The following is a 20,511-nucleotide window of genomic DNA, read 5'->3' as shown; positions in this document are numbered from 1 at the left end:
ACCCATATGACTGAGTATGTCACAGCTTCCATGGGCCTCTGTTTCCTCACGGTTGGACTAGATGGCTCTAAGGTTCCTTCCACATGGACATCTATGATTCTATTCTAAGAACTGCTACTGGGCCCAATGGACTATTCACACTACACTCATATTGTATTCATACTCATACTATACCCTCCTTCCCACTAAGGAGCCCATCTGTTGTAGATTCATGGGTCCTTCCTGGTGGATGCCAGACTTTAATGGGAAGGGTTAGACTCCCTTTTCTCACATTCATTCTTTGGCTCCTCCCATTTTCCACCTGGAATCATGAAAGTGAAAACTGCTTAAAAGTTGGGTTATGACTGATGTCTAGGCCCTCCCCAAAGGTGGGAATAGAAAGGTACCCAGGATACCAGTGCTGAGTTAGCACACCTGGTGAGCAGGCATCAGGGAGGGCAGATTTACATTGGCTTTGTTCAGCTCCCCCAGTTTTGCTATGATCCTAAGGTGAGATTTAATAATGGGGGTAAATACAAAGTTCTATACTTGTGGTCAAAATTCAGTTTCAAAGGTACAAGCTGGGAGAGCTGTGTCTGGACAGTAGCTCATCTGAAAAATACCTAAGTGTTTAGTGGGCTGTGAGATCATTAAAAATTGTTGGCAGGGTAAAACAAGCACTCACTCTGGTTGTCTGGGCATTTTCACTGGCTGTTCCTCCCTTGGAAGGCTCTCACTCTCATTTCCTCCTGCGGGCTTCTCAGGCTTCTTTCAAGCCACCTGTTCCAGCTACTGAGGTCTTACCCAGCCTTCAGGGCCTAGATCAAAGGTAACCACCATCAGGAAGCCTTCTTTGATTTCACCAAAGAAGAAATTCATTCTCCCTCCTCTGAACTTCTATGGTTCTGTTTATCTCTGCAGTGGGGGAAGAAGGGACATCTTAGTGGAGCAGAGGATAGAGTGGAAGAGCCAAGATAGCCTGGAGTTAGAAAGACTCATTCATTGCCTTGGGTTCAAATCTGGCCTTAAGAGACTACCTGTATGACCCTGGGCAAGTCATTCAACTCCATTTGACTCAGTTTCCTCAGGTATAAAATTAACTGCAGAAGGGAATGACAAACCACTCCAATATCTTTGCTAAGAAAACCCCAAATGGGGTCACAAAAAGTCAGACACAACTGAAATGACTGAACCACAGTGACAGAAGAAAGTTAATCAAGAGATCCCTGATCAATTGATTTTCCCCAATCCAGTTGATGAAATTACTGAATATAAGAGACAGATAAGGGGCAGCTAGGTGGTACAGTGAATAGAGCACTGCCCCTGGAGGCAGGAGGACCAGAGTTCAGAGTTCAAATCTAGCCTCAGACACTTAACACAAAACTAGCTGTGTGGCCTTGGGCAAGTCACTTAACCCCAATTGCCCTCCCTTCACCCCTCCAAAAAGCAAATTAAAAAAAGAGAGAGATAAATAACAGAGACAATGAGGTGTTAAGAGCTTAAATGAAGTGCAGATAGTATCCACACTTTAAAAAGAAAAAAAAAACCCTCTTTTATAGCTTGACAGAACTTTCCCCCCAAACCTCCCTCCCTCCACTTTCTTTATTACTGTAGGACAGCAGGATCCTCCCTGTCCCTCAAGCTCCAAACTCAGGAGTCAGCCTGGATTCCTCACTAGCTCTCACTCCCCACATCCAAGCCACCGCCAAGCTCTATTGTTTTCACTTTGGCTGTGTGTCCCCAGTACAGTCCCTCCTCTCCTCCGACCCTGCCACCACTCTAGTGCAGGCCCTCATCCCTTCACACACTGGTTACTGCAGTATCCAGCTGGAGGGTCGGCCTGCCTCAGGTTCCTCTCCACTCCAAACCCTCCTCCTGTCAATCAGGAGAGTGACTTTCCTAATGTGCAGGTCTGATCATGTCACCCTACCTCCAGCACCTCCAGTGGCTCCCTATTGCCTCTAGCAGCAAATACAAAATGCTCTGTTTGGCATTCAGTGTCCTTCATAACCTAGCTCCCTCCTACCTTTCCAGTCTCCTCTTTGATCCAGTGACACTGGCACCCTGGCTGTTCCATGAACAAGACATTCCATCTCTTGGCTCTAGACCTTTTTTCTGCTGTCCCCAATTCCTAGAATGCTTTCCCTCCTCTTTGCCTGCTGACCTCCCCGACTTCCTCTATGTCCCATTTAAAAACCCACCTTCTAACAGAAGCTTTCTTAACCCCTCCTTTCTAGTGCCTTTTCTCTGTTAATTATTTCCTATTTATTCTGAATATACTTTGCTTTGTAAATATTTGTTTGTATGTCATCTCCCGTTACATTGAGGGCAGGGACTGTTTTGCTTCTTTTTGTACCTCAGATGCTTAACACAGTGTCTAGCACATAGTAGGTGCTTAATAAATGTTTTTTTTTGAGGGGGCAAGGCAATCGAGGTTAAGCCCAGGGTCACACAGCTAATAAGCGTCAAATGTCTGAGGTCAGATTTGGACTCAGGTCCTCCTGACTCCAGAGCCCTCCAATGCTCTATCCACTTTAATAAATGTTTATAGAAAAAAATATAAATAAAGAGTAACTCTTATTTGAGGCAGCTAGGTGGCACAGTGAATAGAGCACTGGCCCTGGAGTCAGGAGGACCTGAATTCAAATCTGACCTCAGACACTTGATACACTTACTAGCCATGTGACTTTGTGCAAGTCACTTAACCCCAATTGCCCTCCAAGAAGCAAAAAATAAAAAAATAAATAAACAAACAAAAAATAAATAAATATTTATTAATTGTTTGGTTGAAATAGAGGATGGCTAGCCATTGGAGAGTCAAAGGATCAGCCGCACCCATAGCAGCCCTTTAAGAAGCAAGAGACACTCACTAGGCATGAGATGTCTCTTGGGAGCATGAACTTTGTCAACAGAGAAGAGAACCAAATGTGGAGGAAGAAGCCACTCTTGAGAGGGAATCAATCTTTGCCTTGATCTTTGTGCCTCAAGAAGAGGCTTGGGGGGGGGGGGGGAAGCAAACAGAAGTAATCTTGGAGAAATGATAAAGGAAAGAAGGGAGAAGAGAAAGAGTCAGTCATCTTTTTTTCCTCATTCCCTCCTGTCCCCAACCACGCACATTTGTGATTTCCAGACATTATTCCCTACTCTGGCACTTACTGTGCAATCTTGGGCGAATCAATTAGCTTCTTTGAGCTTCAGTTTTCTCATCTGTAAAATAGGATAATGATACCTACACTACCTTCCTTAAAATATTGTTGTACGGTCAAAAAAGATATTGTATATAGAGTGATATATTCATTAATGATGATGATGATGTATAGCAATAATAATGATGATGAAGATTCCCAGATTTTTTCAAAGTCTTATTGCTTTGTTTTGTTTTTACATTATATTACTTTGTGAAGTGTGGCTCATTAAATAAAACAGTTAAGTAAAATTACTAATACAATGACTTCATTTAAAAGTATATGTAGGAGTCAAGATGGTGGAGTGTGAAGCAGGACCTCCCTGCTGCTCAGCTTCCACCTTCCACAATTCATGTAAAAGGGGACTCTGAACAAACTTTGGAGCTACAGAACCCAGAAAATGGCAGAGAAGCTAACCTCCACTGAGGAAAGCCCCGCAAGCAGGCAGGAATTGGCCATCACAGCACTCTGGGAACCGACCCCAGCCCCACTCCGAGGCTTTAGCCCCAGGGCGGGCCTGACCAATCACGGGCTGGAGGGACTCCAGATCACCAGTCGCTGTGGCCATTTCCAGAATTATCAACACAAAGATGCAAAGGACAAAGTGAGAGGTCAGTGCAGTCTGGACTTTGAGACCCAGTAGTTGGGAGAGCATTGGCTTTTGCCCCCCAGGGTGAGAAGCTGCTGAGACGACAGCACAGCCAGGCAGCTTCAGCTCCTGGCCTGCAGACTGTAGGGGGACCAAGCAACCAGTCTGAGGGGTAATCACTCTTGCTTTAACCTGCTTGGATCTGGATTGCAGTTTAGGGTGGAGATCCTGGGGTGTGTGACCACCTTGCCAGAGCATGTGAAGGCTTCAGAGACGGCACCCGATACCTCTGGCAGCTGAGAAAACACCAGCGTTTGGGATGGAAGCTCCCCTGTCTACATGAGCAGGCAAAGGAAGCAAAACAAACAGAAGAATCCAACATTACACTCCTATTTTGGGGACAAAAAGGAGCAAAGCATGGAACAGGAGGAAAACAGTGAAGTCAGAACTCCTGCACCAAAAGCTTCAAAGGAAAATACGAGCTGGTTACAGGCCATAGAAGATCTTAAGAAGCAGATAAGAGAAGTGAAGGAAAAATTGGGAAGAGAAATGAGAACAATGCAAGAAAAATTATGAAATGAGATTCGGCAGCCTGACTGAAGAAAATAACACCTTAAAAAACAAACTAACTCAAATGGTAAAAGAGGCTCAAAAAGGCAATGAGGAAAAAGAATGCCTTAAAAAGCTGAATTTGCCAGATGGAAAAAGAATCTCAAAAGCTCACTGAGGAGAATTATTCCTTCAGATTTAGAGTGGAGCAAAGGGAAGCTAGTGGCTTTATGAGAAATCAAGATGCTCTTAAACAGATCCAAACAAATGAAAGAATAGAAGGCAATGTGAAATATCTCATGGGAAAAACCACTGACTTGGAAAATAGATCCAGGAGAGATAATTTAAAAATTATTGGACTATCTGAAAGCCATGATCAGAAAAAGAAGCTAGAAATTATATTTCAAGAAATTCTCAAGGAAAATTGCCCTGATGTTTTAGAACCACAGGGCAAAATAGAAATTGAAAGAATTCACTGATCACCTCCTAAAAAAGATCCCAAAAAGAAAATTCCTAGGAATATCATAGCCAAATTCCAGAGTTCCCAGATCAAGGAGAGAATATTACAAGCAGCCAGGAAGAAACAATTTGAATGTTGTGGAAACACAATCAGGATAACTCAGGATCTGGCAGCTTCTACACTGAGGAATTGAAGGGCTTGGAATATGATATTCCGGAGGTCAAAGGAGCTGGGATTAAAACCAAGAATCACCTACCAAGCAAAACTGAGTATCATGTTTCAGGGGAAAATATGGTCATTCAGTGGAATAGAGGACTTTCAAGTATTCTTGAAGAAAAAAACAGAGTTGAATAGAAAATTTGACATTCAGATACAAGAAGCAAGAGAAGCATGAGAAGGTCAACAGGGGAAAAAAATCATAAGGAATTTATCAAAGTTGAACTATTAACATTCCTACATGGAAAAACAATAATTGTAACTGATGAAACTTTCCTCAGTATGAAAATAGGTGAAGGTAATAGAAATATATATAGTCTTTATCGGAGGGTATATAGGGGTATGAATACATATGTGAATGTGTGTATATATATGTTTACAGGTATACATAGAGAGAGGGCACAGGACCAATTTAATAGGAAGGGATGATACTTAAAAGGTGAAATTAAGAGGTGAGAGAGGAATATAATGAGAAGAGATGGGGAGAGACAGAATGGGGTAAACTATCTCATATAGAGAAGGCAAGGGAAAATGGGTACGATGGAGGGGAAGAACAGGAAGGCGTAAGGGAATGGATCAACCTTATACTCAATGAATTTGGCTCAGGGAGGGAATGACATACACACTAAATAGGGTACTCACCCTATAGAAGAGTAGTGGGGAAGGGGATGAGAGGGGAGATGATGGAAGGGAGAGCAGGCTGGAGGGGAGGGAAGTTGGAAGCACGCACTTTTGAAAATGGACAGGACCAAAGTAGAGAATAGAACAAGTGGGAGGTGGGATAGGAGGGAGGGAAATATAGCCAGTCTTCTACAATATATCTACTATGGTAATGTTTTGCATTAGCTACACATGTACAACCTATATTGAATTGCTTATCTTCCCCAAGAAGGTGGGTGACAAGAAAGGAAGGTAATGAATCTGGAATTCAAAGTTTTAAAACCAAATGTTTAAAATATATATATGTATACTATTATTAATACTATTTTACATGTAATTGGGAAATAAGAGGAGGGGATATCCTGGGGGACCACTATTTTGGGGAGATGGGTAGGGGAAAAACAGGGAGAAAATTTGTAACCCAAAGTCTGGTGGAAATGAATGAAGTAAACCAGAAGTTAATAAAGCATTTGAAAAAAAAACTAACAAACCAAAAAAAAAAAACTTTAAAAAATTCTGAACTTAAAATGAAGGTAAAAGCCATTTCCATATTCAAAATAGAAGAAAAAGCTTGGGAGTGGCTTGAAGTCGAAGTGAATAGAGCACCAGCCCTGGAGTCAGGAGGACCTGAGTTCAAATCCAACCTCATACACTTAACACTCACTAGCCCTGTGACCTTAGGTAAGTCACTTAACCCCAATTGCCCTGCCTTCCCTCCTCCAAAAAGAAAAAAAAAAGACTTAAACGGGAAACCACCAATCTCTATCAATTGCTGTCGAGCAAGTATCTCTATTACAAATCTCTATTACAGCTTGCTTTGTTAAATATAATAAACTCAGCATAGAGCTTTTAAAAAAGTATATGTAATATTGTGGTGGAAAAAAATGGAAAGTCAGGGATGCCCATCAATTCATAAAATGCTAAATAAGTTGTGGTATACATTGTGATAAAGTACTATTGTGCTATAAGAAATGAGTAAATAGAAAACTTCAAAAACACATGGAAATATTTATATGAATAGAGAGTGAAGTAACCAGAATCTGACTTATTTTAACAAGCAAGATATTCTCACCCAAATGCTAATTATTATTATTATTATTATAAGAGCTAGAGCTAAAAGATGATTTGGAGTCCAACTCTTTAGTTTTAAAAATAGGGAAACTGAAGCCCAGAGAGAAGTGGCAAAATTATATATACATATGTATTCCAATTATATGTAAAAACAATTTTTAACATTCATTTTTTTAAAGTTTTGAGTTTCAGACTCTCTCCCATTGATATGGCAAGCAATTCGATACAAATTATACATGTGCAGTCATGCAAAACATATTTCCATAGTAGCCTGTTGCAAAAGTAAATATAGAATAAAAAATATGCTTTGATCTGAATTCAAACTCCATCAGTTCTTTCTCTGGAGGTGGATAGCATTTTCTATCATACATCATTTAGAATTGTCTTGGATCATTATATTGCTGAGAATAGCTAAGTCACTCATAGTTGATTATCCTACAAAACTACTATTACTGTATACAATGTTCTGCTCACTTCATTTTGCATCAGTGCATATAAGTCTTCCCAAGTTTTCCAGAGACAAGTAATTAGCTAAACCAACTCTATATGAATAGTCAATAACAGAAATCAAGATTTGAAATAAAATCTTCTAATTTGAGAAGGAAAATTAAAAGAATGGGGTCAATGAATAGGTAGATGTTAGGAAGACAAAAGGCCAAGTTCCATCTGCATGTGCAGTGAAGACCAAAGTGATCTTTTGGTCTGGTATAGTCAAAGCTATGGTTTTTCTGGTAGCAATGCATGACTGTAAGAGTTGGACAATAAGGAAAGCTGAGTGTCCCAGAATTTATGCTTTTGAACTGTGGTGCTGGAAAAGACTTTTGAGTGTCCCTTGGTTAGCAGGGAGGTCAAATCAGTCAATAATTAAATTAACTCAAATACTGAAGCTGAAGCTTAAATACTTTGGCCACATAAAGTTTCCTCTTGTTATTTTTACACTCAAAGTCAGAGCTTACTATATCTCTCTCCTCCCCCTGCCCAATTTTTATCCTTTTGGTTTCAGTTAAAACAAAACAAAACAAAACAAAACAAAATAACTTTTTTTCCACAGTTATCCTGGTATGGGAGAATTTGAAACCCTGCAAGAGAACTAAGTAAGGCATCCTCAGTCCAAGAGAAGAAATAGAAAGATTACTGGACTAGGCCTTGAACCTGGGTTCAAGTTCTGATTCTGATATTCAACAATTGAACATCCCTAGAAAGGGCAGTTAGGTGGCGCATCTGGCCTCAAACACTTACTAGCTATGTGACCTTGGTCAAGTCACTTAACCCTGTTTGCCTCCATTTCCTCATCTGTAAAGTGAGCTGGAGAAGGAAATAGAAAACCACTCCAGTATCTTTGCCAAGAAAACCCCAAATGGGGTTATGGAGAGTCAGACATGACTGAAAAATGACACAACAAAAATAATCCCTAGAAAAATCATCTAAGCCTCCTAGGTCTTGGTTTCTTCATCCATAAAACAAAAGGCTTTTAAACTAAGTCATCTCTAAAAATCTCTTCCAGTTCTAACTTTCCCTTTCTATAAATAATAGCCACATCACAAACCACACATAGCATTTTTAGAGCATTTCCTAGGGAGGTAGGTTAAATCTAGGGGACCTGAATCAATGTGCATTTTAGTTGAGCTGTGCAGACTATAGGATTTCAGAGAGTAACTGGACACTGAAGAAATCAGGGATGAGTTTTAAGAATGGCTCTCACTTTAGTTTACTTGGTGTGCTCCTAAGTTTCTTCTTATCACATCAGTTATGAGCATATATACCATAGAAACACTCTCACTCTAATGTAAAACACTCTAACGCTATTTTTAAAAAGTCTCTTTTTAATACTTCAAGGATCTATGATTTCATCGCTAAACCTCATTTTCTTCATCTTTAAAATCAGAGGGTTAGATAACATGATCTCTGAGGATTCTTCATATGCTAAATTTATCACCATCAGCTCAGACCACAGATTCCTTCATGCCTTTATAAAGACTCTTTGTTAGTTGTTGTGCATACAATAATTCATCACCTATTGGCCAACCTTCTTAGGATCAGATTCTAAGTTAGTTATATGCTATTACCCAAATAATATTCCTAAAAAAAAATGTCGTTTCTACTACTCAAGAATACTCAGTGACTATGAGGTCTATATCCCAAAGACATCCAAAAAAAAAAAAGGAAAAGGACCTATACATACAAAAATATTTATACCAGCTTTTTTCTGGTGGCTAAGAATTGGAAATTAATGCCCATTAATTGGGAAATGGCTAAACAAGCTATGGTATATGGTTATGATGGAATATTATTGTGCTATAAGAAATGACAAGCAGAAAGATTTCAGAAAAACCTGGAAAGACTTACATGAACGTACACGAAGTGAACGGAACCAGGAGAACGTTGTACACAATAACAGCAATATTGTTTGATGAAGAACTGTTAAGTGACTTTTAGTTATTCTCAGCAATACAATGATTCAAGACAATTTCGAAGGATTTATGATGAAAAATGCTATCCACCTCTAGCGAAAGAATTAATGGAGTCTGAATGCAGATTGAAGTAGTTTTTTGTACTTTATTATTCTTGTTCTTTTGTCCACATTTTCTTTTGCAACATGGCTAATAGGGAAATTTTTTACATGACTGCACATACATAATCTATATCAAATTTCTTGCCTTCTCAAGGAGGGGAGAAGAGAGGGAGGGAGGAAAAGATTTTGGAATTCAAAATTTTTAAAAACAAATGTTAAAAAATTTTGTATATATTTTTACATGAGAAAATAAAATAACATTCTGTGATGATCAGCTATGAATGACTAAGCTATTCTCAGCAATACAATGATCCAAGACAATCACAAAGGACTAATGATGGAGCATACTATCCACCTCCAGAGAAAGAACTGATATTGTTTGAATACAGACTGAAGTATGCTAATTTTCACTTTCTTTTTTTTTTTAATTCGAGTCTTCTTGTACAAAATGACTAATATGGATATGTTTTACATGATTGCACATGTATAACCTATATCTGATTGCTTATCATCTCAGGGAGTGGGGAGGGAAGGAAAGAAGGAAGAGATAGAATTTGGAACTCAAAACTTTTTTTAAAAGTTAAAAAAAGTTGTTTTAATATGTAATTGGGGGAAATTATATATATATATACACACACACATAATTAGCATGATACAAACTAAAAAAATTTATTTATTATAAAACCTGGTATGGGGCAGCGAGGTGGCACAGTGAAGAGAGTACCGGCCCTGGGGTCAGGAGGACCTGAGTTCAAATCCAGCCTCAGACACTTAACACTTACTAGCTGTGTGACCTTGGGATAGTCACTTAACCCCAACTGCCCTGCCCTACCCCCTCCAAAATATAAATACAATATAAAATATTGTATATATATACACAATATTATATATAATATATGCAATATTATATATAATAAATATATAAAATATAAAAAATAAAACTAAAAAAACCTGGTAACTCTATTCTTTGAAGAACTATTTCCCCTATGCTACAGTGAAAAAAAAAAAGACTGTTCAGTGGCCTCTAGGACCTTGGTTCCCAAACTGTGTGCTGTCACCCCAGGGCTTCATGGTAAACTCAAAAAGGTGCCATAGGATACTTTAAATTTTCAAGGGAAACATGGTACTGGATATCTGTTGGACACTACTGGAAATACACAGTTTCAACATTAGATCACTTTATATTCCTTTTGATGACCTTGAATGTTTGAGATATAGTCAAAATATAATTATTTTATAATAAATTTTATATATAACATGTAATATATGTTATATATATATAATGTAGTTAGCTAAAAATAACTTATTTTGTGCCAGACTGTGCTAAGCACTTTACAATTTTTATCTCATTTGATCTTCACAACAACCCTGAGAGATAGGTTCTTTTTATTCATTCCCATTTTATAGATACACTGAAGTTAACAGAGGTCAAATGATTTGCCCAAGGTGACAAAGCTAGTAAGTATCTGAGGCTGGATTTGAACTCAAGTCTTCTGACTCCAAACCCAACACTACCCACTACACCACTTGGCTGCATTTTTGCTTTGGATTTTTGCCTTGTAAAGAGAATACTGATCAAAAGTCATTGTGGAATAGGAAATAAGGGTGGCAGTGTCCAATCTGATACAAGGTTTGAGAAGTTGTACAGTGCCCAACAAGCACATATATCCCATTAGGAAATAATTGTGGTTACTTAAGAATGAAATAAAAATACTATTTTTCTTTCAATTTATGTCTATTATTTTTTCAATTGTCTACGAAGTTGTTAAGACATCAGAATTAATTAACTTGTTTGGATCTAACTAGTTAATAAATAAATCTGTTAGGGGTTTCTTTTGGCCTAGGGGCACTGTGAAAAAATCACTGAGGCTTTAAGGGCACAGAAAGGAGAAAATTTGGGAACCTCTTCTCTAGAAGAGATTATACATTCTTTGACTTGACTTTTGAAGTCCTCCAGAAAGTTTATTTTCCCAAATTTATTTCACATTACTCCCCTTCACATACTCTACATGTCTGCCACTTTGGCTTACCTAATTGTGCCAGACTTTTCGCCTTATTGCCCAGGATAAACCCCATATTTGCAATGACCTCCATCCTCCATTTTGCCTCTTAGAATCTCTAGCTTTCCTCATGTCTCAGCTTGGGGTCACTTCTACAGGAAGTTTTTCCTGATCTTTCTGCTTCTTTGTGGTTCAGTCATTTCAATATGTCTGACTCTCTGTAATCCCATTGGGGTTTTCTTGGCAAAGATACTGGAGTGACTTCCCATTTTCTTCTCCAGCTCATTTCATAGATGAGACTGAGGCAAGGAGGGTTAAGTGACTTGCCCAGAGTTATGCAGCTAGTAAGTGTCTGAGGCCAAATTCGAACCAGGGAAGATGAGTCTTCCTGACTCTAGGCCTGGCACTGGTCCTTCAAATGATCACAAATATACTTATTTGGACATCAGTCATCAACCTTCAGTAGAATGTAAGTTCCCTGAGGGCAGGAACTTATATTATTGTTTTGTCTTTGTATTCTCAGTGTTTTACATTCTGATTTTTGATTAAGATGAGTATTGCCCATTGAAATAGAGAGAATCCTGTTGAGGAAATCCCTCTACCAATATAGATCAGAAACTTCTGCAAATTAGTCTTGGAGAAGTGCCTGGGGTGCTTAGAGATTAAGTAGCTTGCTCACTGTTATACAACCAGTAATTCCTAAAACTGTTGGATCACAGGTTTAGAAAGGGAAAGGATCTTTTAAGGTCATCTAGCCAAATCATTTATTTTACAATTGAAGAAAACGAAGCCAAGCAGGGTTAATGACTTGCCCAATGTCACACATGCAGAAAGTGGCAGAGGGAGAATCTGAACCCAGTTCTCAACTCTAACTCCAAATCCAAATCCAAATCTTTTCCACTCTACCAGACAGCCAGTCAGGCAATAAACATTTATTAAGCACCTACTATGTTCCAGGCATTATGCCTAGCTCTGGGCATAAAAAATGCTAAAAGACAGTTTCTGCTCTCAAGGAACTCACAGTCTAATGGGGGAGATAACTTGCAAATAACTTATGTGCAAAGAAGTTACAGACAGGATATACTGGAAAGAATGAACAGAGGGAAGGCACTGCAATTAAAAGGGATCAGGAAAGGCTTCCCATGAAAGGTGGAATTTTAAACTAGCTGTGTGACCTTGGGCAAGTCACTTAACCCCAATTGTCCTACCTTCCTCCCTCCAAAAGGCAAAAGAATAAAAAAATAATAATAAAAGGTAGAATTTCAGTTAGGACTTGAAGAAAGTCTGGGTAAGTGGGAGGCAGACATGAGAAGGGAGGGCATTCTAGATATGGAGGACGGCTCCTGAAAATGTCCATAACAGAGGAAGGATGTGAACCCAAATCTTCCTGAGACAGAGGCCAGCTCTTTATCTACTTTGCCACATTTACCTCTCTAGAAAGTCAGCACTTAAGAAATGATTGTTGGATTGGATTGAATTAGATTAGCCAGACGAAAGGTGTCAAACCTTTAATTCACCACCTCATGTCACCCACAATCCTCCCAGGTGCTACTTGATTCGGATTAAAATGTAATAGGGAATTATCTGATGGAATAAATAAAAATATAACAAAACATAGATAACATTACATTTTAAAACTAAGCCAAAATATATTTGGCATGATTGGAGGAGGGAGGAGAGAATTTGGAACTCAAAATTTTAAAAAGCAAATTTTAAAAATTATTTTTACACATAATTGGGAATAAAAAATAAACTATACATTTTTAAAACACAAAGCCAATATGTGGCTCACAGATCTTTATGAAGAGATTAGAGGCCCGGTATTTCTATTTGAGTCTGACAGCCCCGAGTTAGACTGTTCCTTGGATAATAGATACACAATCAGTCACTGGGCCCAAGCTCAAAGACTTTCTGCCTTAAGACCTGCCAGAGTTTTATTATTGTTCATCCTTTGTTCTCAAAGAGGACCAATGACATCAGGAGGGTGATGTCTTGACTTCCAAGTGAATTGGATTTAAGTGAGGCAGGGCTGTGCAGAGTCACTAGTCTCACTCTCTCCTCCATAGTCATCTGCCAGAACTTTAGCTCAGGTAACATAGCTAATACTCTAAAGTCACTTCCAGGCTATTATAAATACTACTGACAACAAAGTGCTTGGATTATTCGTTTTATTAATGAAATAAGGCCACCAGATTTGTTATCATTTTGATAGCTATCATAGACTGTCTCTCATTTCTTTTCTTTTTTTTTTTTTTTTGCTTTAGGAGGGGAGAGGGCAAGGCAATTGGGGTTAAATGACTTGGCTAAGGTCACACAGCTAGTTTTATGTGTGTGTGGTTAAGTGTCTGAGGCTGGATTTGAACTGAGGTCCTCCTGACTCCAGGGCCAGTGCTCTATTCACTGCAACACCTAGCTGTCCCTCGCTTCTCATTTCTAAAGTAAGAGGAATGTTCCAAGATGACCTCTGAGGTCCTTTTGGCCCTAACATTAAATGAGTCAATGAAAGCAAAATCGATTTTTCTCTTCTCTTTCTCTTCCTTTGCAACTCTCCCTTCCCCTTTTCTTCATTTGCCAGAGCAATTTCTGTTCAGACATCTCCCCAGAAACTAATGTATTTGTGTTGTCTTTTGTCCTGAATTCAAGTGTCTTTTATTTTCCAGTAACATCTCATGCTGGCTCAGCTGCTGCCTCATCAATTATCAAATGAGCAAATAAGAGATTATATGCTCTAAGGACTGCTCGTGGCCTGGAAGGAAAAAAGCTTTCTGTGGAAACCCCAAATTCACAGCAATTAGTTGACAATGGAGACATCAACAATTATCTAGAGGAAAATTTAAAATACATATTAATTCAAAAGCTAGAGATGAGAAAACTACATCATTTTTACTAAGTGATATCACAATGCTAATCACTGATGTTTCTCAAAACTTAAAAGCATGCATTTTGAACCCCAAAGGTCATGTATTTCTAAGAATTTATTTTATTTTGAAAATTGCCATTTATTATATTATGGTATTTCACTCTGATATATTAAAACTGCCATGCCCTCCTCTCTCTTTACATTCCTCTCCTTTCTACCCTTTATGTGTTGTTATGGGGCTAATGATATTATTTCATCTGCATTACAGATTAAATAAGATGCAATGGAAATATTATACCAAATTGCTTACTACAGATATGTAGAAATGTACATATAATCTAAGTAGAAAAGGGCATGTGCAGACATATTCCTGCTTGCTGACCACATGGGTGACTTAGCATTTGGGATAATGAACTCCCTAGCTGCCTCAGCCCTGTGGTGAGCTAGCAGCAAAAGCCCTTGGCATTTTGATTTGTTGTTGTTGAACTGTTTTTCAGTTTTGTCTGACTCTTCATTACTCGGGGTTTTCTTGGCAAAGATACTGGAGTGGCTTGCCATTTCCTTCTCCAGTTCATTTTACATTAAACAGGGCTTAGTGACTTGCCCAGGGTCACACAACCTAATAAGTGTCTGAGGCCAGATTTGAACTCAGGAAGGTGAGTTCCCCTAACTCCAGGTCCAGCACTCTATCCACTGCACTACCTAGCTGCCCCAAGTAAAGTTATGTCCTATATAGGAGCAAAATAATCAGCTCTCCAGAGTAGGGCAGCAAGCAACAGTTCACCTGAAAAATTCACAGGTATTTTAATGGACTGCAAGTTTTATATGAGTCAACTGAGTGATGAAGCAACCAAAACAGCAATTTGATCTTACGCTGTATTAATTGATGCATCCAGAACCGGGAAGTTGTGCTGTTCTCTGCGTTTTTCAGGTTACGTTTAGGTTATTGTGTTTCGTTCTGAGGGTCCCATTTTAGGAAGGACAGTGACAAACTGGAGCATAATCTAGAAAATACTGAGTAGGATGGTAAGGGAAATAGAAACCATACTGTACTAGGACTGGTTAAGGGAACTAGGGATGCATCGCCTAAAGATGGTGAGACTTCGTAGGGATACGAGTTTGTTGCTCTTCTTCAGTCGTTTCAAACATGCCTGACTCTTTGTGATACATTTGGGGTTTTCGTGGTAAAGTTAATGTAGTAGTTTGCCACTTCCTTCTCTAGCTCATTTTACAGATGAGGGAAATAAAGTAAACCGGGTTAAGTGACTTGCCCAGGGTCATACAGCTAGTAAGTGTCTGAAGCCAGATTTGAACTCAGGTCTTCTTAACTCCAGGCCTGGCACTCAATCCGCTGCACCATTTAAACATCTATTAAGTGCCTTCTTTGTGCCCAAAACAGGGTTAAGTGTTGGTCCTTTCCAACTCCAAGATTATGTGAAATATTGTACATGCCTTTTTATGTGTACATACATGTTCTTATGTATGAGAGTCCTATGTTAAGTACGTTTCCATTTAATTTTAATCACCTGTCTTTTTTACTACATCACTTTTAAGAAGATACTACATATACATATATATGTACACATACATACATACCTATATGTGTCACTTTAAAAATCTAAACACAATAATGCTGAATAATTGCATGAAAAATATATCAGTACCTGACTCGTGTCCCACCACTAGATGGGGTTAGTTTTCAGATGGATCAGAAGTAGAGGGAAAACATAGGAGCCAGAGCTCAGGATGCTCAGAATGAGGTATTGGCCAGTGCCAAGAATACAGATACCCACTTATAGCATTTAGAACTGAAAGGATGGGGCAAAGAGATCTTCTAGTCCAATGTGCTCATTTCACGGATGAGCAAACCAAGATCCAAAGAGGTGGCGTGACTTTTCTATGGTGTCACAAATAGCAACTCCCAGATGTTGATAATGTCAAACTGACGGGGCAGCTAGGTGGCACAGTGAGTAAAGCGCCAGCCCTGGAATCAGGAGGACCTAAGTTCGGTTCCAACCTCAGACACTTAACACACACACACACACACACACACACACACACACACACACAGACAGACAAACTAGCCATGTAACCTTGGGCACGTTACTTAACCCCAATTGTCCTCCAAAAGGCAAAAAAGAAAAAAAAAGAAAATGTCAAACTGAGTGTGATCAGAAACAGATATCAAGAATGCCAAAGGTTGGTCAACTTAAGAATCAAAAGAGACAGTAAGGGATCCATCCAGCAATGAAAATTCCTTCATGCCATGACTGGACTGTTTTGCTAATAACTTTGCCAGCTTTAGACATCTGGTTTTAGGTTACTCCTCTTGAAATTTCCTTAAGACATCACATAGAACTTTGCTTTGTTCCTCCTTGATGAACTTATAATGGTCACAAAGCTACCTATGTTAGTAGATCCAGGAGAACAGGGTTATCTTGTATCCAAATCATATCCATTCTGTTACAATCCTCTAAGGCAGCCTAGTACAATGCTTGACACAGTCTGTCTAAGTGTTTAATAAATGTTTGTTGATTTGATTTTGTCTCTGTTGCACGTTGCTGCTCTCTCCCCACATGACTTCTTTGTAGTATAAAGATAGGATTCATTGGCCTACCATCAGACAGCTCATTGACTGGACTACCATTGAACTACCAATCTACTGGTAGAGTCCTACCAGTTGACTCTTTCTGGCATCTGACTCATATTCCCTTGGTTATGTCTGCAAGTGTAGAACCCAGATTTTCACTGTGCTAGAAAAAGCTTTGGAAGCCACCCTACACAAGACTAGGGAGGCTCTGTGAATCTGGGGGTTCTAGGAAAATAGACAATAGGGGCTTGCCTGTAAACCATTTCCTTTTAAAAGTGACTCAGCTTTCTTAGACTTTTTGAAGGGGTCAGCTCAACAGAAAGCTGAAATGGACACTGATGTTTATATACCCCACAGCTTTATAATGGCATTCTTTCTCTATTTCCTATTGGTTCCTCTCACGTCCTTTATGCTTTCAATTATGTATAATGGTGCTGTTGCAATACATTTATTTAGAATGATTGGATTTGGAAATGCATTCAGCTAAGTCTGAAACACTGTTTAAAGCATGTGGCTGAATCACAGTAAGAATGATAGTACCAGTCCAAAGACAGCTATTTCTCATCATTTCCAGCACTCAAAAATGAATAGGTCAGTTAGGAGCAGTTACTACCAGCTAAGAGATGGGTTGATAAGATTTCATCCATGAATTCATTTATTCATCCAGTCATTTAACAAGCATTTATGTACCTACTACATTAAGTGCCAAGCACTGAACTTGGTAGTGGATGTTTAAAGATAAAAATGAAAAGTCTTCACTTTCAAGGAATGTATATTCTATTGAAGAGAAACTAAATAGACACAGAAAACTAAGTACAATATACATACAAAGTAAATGCAAAGTAATTTTTTTTGGGGGGGAGGGCACCAGCACTTGAGGGTGAATCAGGAAGAGCAGCAATGGCACTTGGGAGATGCACTTGGGCTGAGCCTTTAAGGAAACTTGGGATTCTATGGCAGAGATGAAGATGGATGATATTCCAAGAAATTGCAGTGGAGTAAGGGAAAGTCTATATAAAGCCACAGAGAATGGAAATAGAAGGTCATGTGCAAAGATCAGCATGTAGGCCAGTCTGGATGGAATATAGACTGTATGTGGAAGAGTAATATATAATAAGTCTGGAATGGTAAATTAAAGTCATATTATGAAAGGCTTTAAATGCCAAACAGAGGAGTTTGTATTTGATCCTAAAGACAAGAGGAAGTCATTGGACTATATGAACAGGAAAATGACAAAGATATTTAGGGATACAAAATTTTTAGATGTGTGGAGGATGGATTGGTGAGGAAAGAGACTGAAGACAAAAAGACCAATGAGGAGGCTATTGTAACAGTCCAAGTAAATGGTGATCAAGGCCTGAAGCAGCAGCAGAGCGATGTGAGAAAGAAAAGGAGGGAGATGCTAGATGTATTGTGGAGATAGAAAAACGATAATTGTAACTTATGTAACTTTTCTCAGTATGAGAATAGTTGAAGGGAATAGAAATGTGTGTGTGTGGGTATATACATATACATATATATATATATACCCACACACACATACATATACATGTCTGTATAGGAGGGTATATGGGCATATGAATACATATGTGAATGTGTGTATATATGTGTACAAGTATACATAGATAGAGGTCACAGGACCAATTGAATAGGAAGGGGTGATACTTAAAAGGTGAAATTAAGAGATGAGAGAGGAATATAATGAGAGGAGATGGGGAGAGACAGAATGGAGTAAACTATCTCATATAGAAGAGGCAAGGGAAAATGTTCTCAATGGAGGGGAAGAACAGGAAGGCAAAGGGGAATGGGTCAACCTTGTTCTCATTGAATTTGGCTTAGGGAGGGAAGGACATACATACTAAATAGGGTATCTCACCCTACAGGAGAGTAGAGGGGAAGGGGATGAGAGGGGGGATGATGGAAGGGAGGGCAGGCTGGGAGGGGAGGGAAGTTGGAAGCACCCACTTTTGAAAAGGGACAGGATCAAAGTAGAGAATAGAACAAGTGAGAGGTGGGATAGGAAGGAAGGCAATATAGTCAGTCTTTTACAATATATCCACTATGGAAATGTTTTGCATAGCTACACATGTACAACCTATATTGAATTGCTTATCTTACCAGTAAGGGTAGGTGACAAGGGAGGAAGGGAATGAATCTGGAATTCAAAGATTTAAAAGCAAATTATGTAAAATATATATATATATATACACTACTATTAATATTATTTTACATGTAACTGGGAAATAAGATATACAGGCACTGGGGTATAGAGATCCATCATGTCCTACTGGAAAGTGGGAGGGAGTATGGAAGAAGATATGGGAGAAAGATTGGAGGAGGGGATATCCAATGGGATCACTATATTGGGGTGGCTGGTAGGGGGAAAAACAGGGATAAAATTTGTAAATGAATGATGTAAAAAGTTAAAAAACAACAACAACAACAACAAAAAGATGTCATTATCTCTCAAGGTTTTGGAAGTTTGGAGTATGAAAGTAAGATGAAAGTAAGGGAGGCTCACTCTTCTGACTCCACTGTCTCATCAGGTAAGTGGACCAGCGAAATTCTTTCCAAATCATACTTCTTTCCTCCTACTAGGAAACCCTAGAAGTGTGACCTTTCCTAGGTCCACAACCCTACCCAGACCCTTATACAGAGACCAGAGATTCTCTGAGGTTACTGCACTATAAGTTACATGTGAATCTGGCCCCAATTCATGTTGAACAGAGGTTCCCAAACTTATTTGGCCTACTGCCTCCTTTCTGAAAAAAATTTACTCAGACAACCAGTGTTTCTGATAAAGGCCTCATTTCTAAAATATACAGAGAATTGAGTCAAATCTATAAGAATACAATTCATTCTCCAACTGATAAATGGTCAAAGGATATGAACAGGCAGTTATCTCTAAACATATGAAAAAATGCTAAATTGCTATTGATTAGAGAAATGCAAATCAAAACAACTCTGAGGTACCATACCTCATTGACTAAGATGACAAAACAGGAAAATGATAAATGCTGGAAAGGATGTAGAAAAATTGGAATATTAATGCATTGTTGGTGGAGTTGTGAACTGATCTAACCATTCTGGAGAGCAATCTGGAACTATGCCCAAAGGAATATAATTATAAGTGCATACCCTTTGACCCAGCAATACCACTTCTAGGGCTGTATCCTAAAGAAATCATATAAGTGGAAGGAAGACCTGTTTGCACAAAAATATTTATAGCAGCTTTTTTTATGGTGGCAAAGAATTAGAAATCAAGGGGATGCCCATCAATTGTGGAATGTCTAGACAAGCTTTGGTATATGAATGTAATGGAATACTACTGTGCTATAAGAAATGAGGAGCAGACAGACTTCATATCTGGAGAGACTTATACAAACTGATGCTGAGTGAGGAGAGCAGAATCAGGAGAACTTTGTACACAATTACAGACACATCATATGTGTGATGACTGACTTTGATAGATTGGGCTCCTCTCATATTGCAAGGCTATAAGACAACTCCAAAAGACTCATGATGAAAAGGATATCCACATCCAGAGAAAGAACTACAGAGTCTGAATGCAGATGGAAGCAAACTACTTACTATCTCTCTTTTGTGTTTAGTTTTGTTTCGTTCCTTCTTTCTTATTGTTCACTTCATTCATTTTAATTCTTCTTTACAACCTGACTAATGCTTAATGTGAATGTATTTGTAGAGCCCATATTAGATTGTATGGGAGGGGGAGGAGAGGGAGGAGGAGAAAATTTGGAACTCAAGCGATTGTGAAACTGAATGTTGTAAACTAAAAGTAGATAAACAAATTTAATAAAATAAAATTGAAGGGAAATAAAT

The 20,511-nt window shown here is 38.8% G+C and overlaps 1 protein-coding gene across 12 annotated transcripts in view; it reads right to left on the bottom strand.

The window, feature by feature from the left end:
- FRMPD1 (FERM and PDZ domain containing 1) overlaps positions 1-20,511 on the bottom strand; it is a 251,567-nt gene that overhangs the window by 209,002 nt on the left and 22,054 nt on the right. Inside the window, exon 2 of one of the 12 annotated variants that reach the window (XM_069085267.1) lies at positions 665-894. The exons of 10 other annotated variants lie outside the window; for them this stretch is intronic. The gene's annotated coding sequence lies outside the window, so the exon portion shown is untranslated. The remainder of the gene's footprint in view (positions 1-664; positions 895-20,511) is intronic. One more of the 12 variants, XM_069085272.1, reaches the window with a different exon arrangement.

This window comes from Petaurus breviceps, unplaced genomic scaffold, assembly GCF_028583685.1.
Source record: "Petaurus breviceps papuanus isolate PSGF00001 unplaced genomic scaffold, PetGlider_PUasm1.0 175, whole genome shotgun sequence".
Classification (NCBI taxonomy): Eukaryota; Metazoa; Chordata; class Mammalia; order Diprotodontia; family Petauridae; genus Petaurus; species Petaurus breviceps.
The sequence above is the reverse complement of the archived record's forward strand: the minus strand, read 5'-3'. Positions and strand labels throughout refer to the sequence as shown.